General features: G+C 57.3%; 1 protein-coding gene across 1 annotated transcript in view; it reads right to left on the reverse strand.

The window, feature by feature from the left end:
• SCNN1D (sodium channel epithelial 1 subunit delta) overlaps positions 1-1628 on the reverse strand; it is a 7570-nt gene extending 5942 nt beyond the window's left edge. The window contains exon 1 of the mRNA XM_031934865.1: positions 1565-1628. The gene's annotated coding sequence lies outside the window, so the exon portion shown is untranslated. The remainder of the gene's footprint in view (positions 1-1564) is intronic.
• Between the last annotated feature and the right edge of the window lie 369 nt (positions 1629-1997).

Raw genomic sequence — 1997 nt, forward strand, 5'->3', positions numbered from 1 at the left:
TTTCTTTCTCTTTCTTTCTTTCTTTCTTTCTTTTTCTTTCTTTCCTTCCTTCCTTCCTTCCTTCCTTCTTTCTTTCTTTATTTCCTCCTTCCTTCCTTCCTTCCTTCCTTCCTTCCTTCCCTCTCTCTCCCCCTCCCTCCCTCTCTCTTTCGTGCTTTCTTTTTGAGACGGAGTCTCACTCTTGTTGCCCAGGCTGGAGTGCAATGGCGCGATCTTGACTCATTGCAACCTCCACCTCCCGGGTTCAAGCAATTCTCCTGCTCCAGCCTCCTCAGTAGCTGGGATTATAGGCATGTGCCATCATGCCTGGCTAATTTTGTATTTTTAGTAGAGATGGGGTTTATCCATGCTGGTCAGGCTGGTCTTGAACTCCCAACCTCAGGTGATCCGCCCACCTCAGCCTCCCAAAGTGCTGGGATTATAGGCTTGAGCCACCGCGCCCGGCCCAGAAGCCCCATCTTTCTCTGCCGGCTCCTGGAACTCAGATCCGGGGCTGTTGTGGGCTCCCAGCACTCCCTCCCTTCCCTGCCCGCTCTCCTCCTGCAGCTCTGACCACAAGAGTATGTGGCTGACAGACACTGAGTGGGGACCTCAGCTCCCAGATCCAGTGTTTCTCGGGACCAGAGGCTCAGCCACTGGGACAGGTGCTAATGTAGGAACTACCAAGGGCCCGGTGTGGAGACGGCACCTGCTCCCCTGAGTGGGCACAAGGGCTCACCCTCCCTGCTGGACACTACAGCCGCCACCAACCACACCACACACTAAGATGACGCATCACACGCTAATATGACATGTACATGCTAAGGGTGCAGCATGTTTCAGTCTACCCTCACAAAACACACACCAAGATGCTGGCACACGTGAAAGTGACTCACGACGGCTGGGTGCAGTGGCTCACGCCTGCAATCTCAGCACTTTGGGAGGCCGAGGCGTGTGGATCACGAGGTCAGGAGATCAAGACCATCCTGGCTAACACGGTGAAACCCCGTCTCTACTAAAAATACAAAAAATGAGCTGGGTGAGGTGGCGGCGCCTGTAGTCCCAGCTATTCGGGAGGCTGAGGCAGGAGAATGGCAGACTCCATCTCAAAAAAAAGAGAAAGTGACTCATGACACACTAAGACCACACACACGCTAAGACCTCACACATGCTAAGACCTCACACACACTAAGACCATGCACACGCTAAGACCTCACACATGCTAAGACCACACACATGCTAAGACTGTGCACACGTAAGACCTCGCACACACTAAGACCACATGCTACTGTCAGCGTCCAAATCACAGTCTCCCAGGCTGGCATCTTCAGCCTCAGTGTGGTTGTGTGTGGAAGGCAGGTGTCCCTGTCCCCCAGGACCACCCCACCCCTGTCTGCTGTGGGACCCTAGATTCCAGGTGGCCTCACCATCCCAGATGACCAGACCCAGCCGGGCCCAGGTTGGAAGGGTGGGCTCTGTGTTCCTGACATCCTGCCCCAAGTGGTCCCTGGGCTTGGCTGGGGGAGCCCAGCCCCACGGGGTCCAGCAGCAGAGCCATGGCTCTGAGGAGGGTGAGGTCACCTGCCTGCAGGCTCTGGAAGGAAGCAGCTGCCACCAGTGACGTCCCGGAGAGGGAAGTCGTGCTGGAGTCACCCAGGCCTGTGAGAATCACAGCTTCGTCACTGGTGGTGTGGCCTTCCCAAGTTACTCAACCTCTCTGCGCTGATTTCCTCGAGGGCCAGATGGGGCTGGGGCGCCTCTCCAAGCTTGTGGCAGGGGGAGCTGATGTCACGGAGACCCCACAGGCCAGCGGCAGGGCCCCTGGACACAGCACAGGCCTGGGGCATCTCCCCCACCACATCTGGGCGGCTTTGTGGGTGGGCCGCACCTGCTGAGGAGACAGGGCACACATGGCCCAGGGGGCTACTTGGCAGCTAGGGGCAAGGTCCTAGGTGCTTGTTAGTGCTTGTGGCTGGAAGCAGCCTGCGCCTCCCTGTGTCCCTGGGAGTGGCCTGGCA

The sequence above is a fragment of the Piliocolobus tephrosceles genome, chromosome 1, assembly GCF_002776525.5.
Source record: "Piliocolobus tephrosceles isolate RC106 chromosome 1, ASM277652v3, whole genome shotgun sequence".
Classification (NCBI taxonomy): domain Eukaryota; kingdom Metazoa; phylum Chordata; class Mammalia; order Primates; family Cercopithecidae; genus Piliocolobus; species Piliocolobus tephrosceles.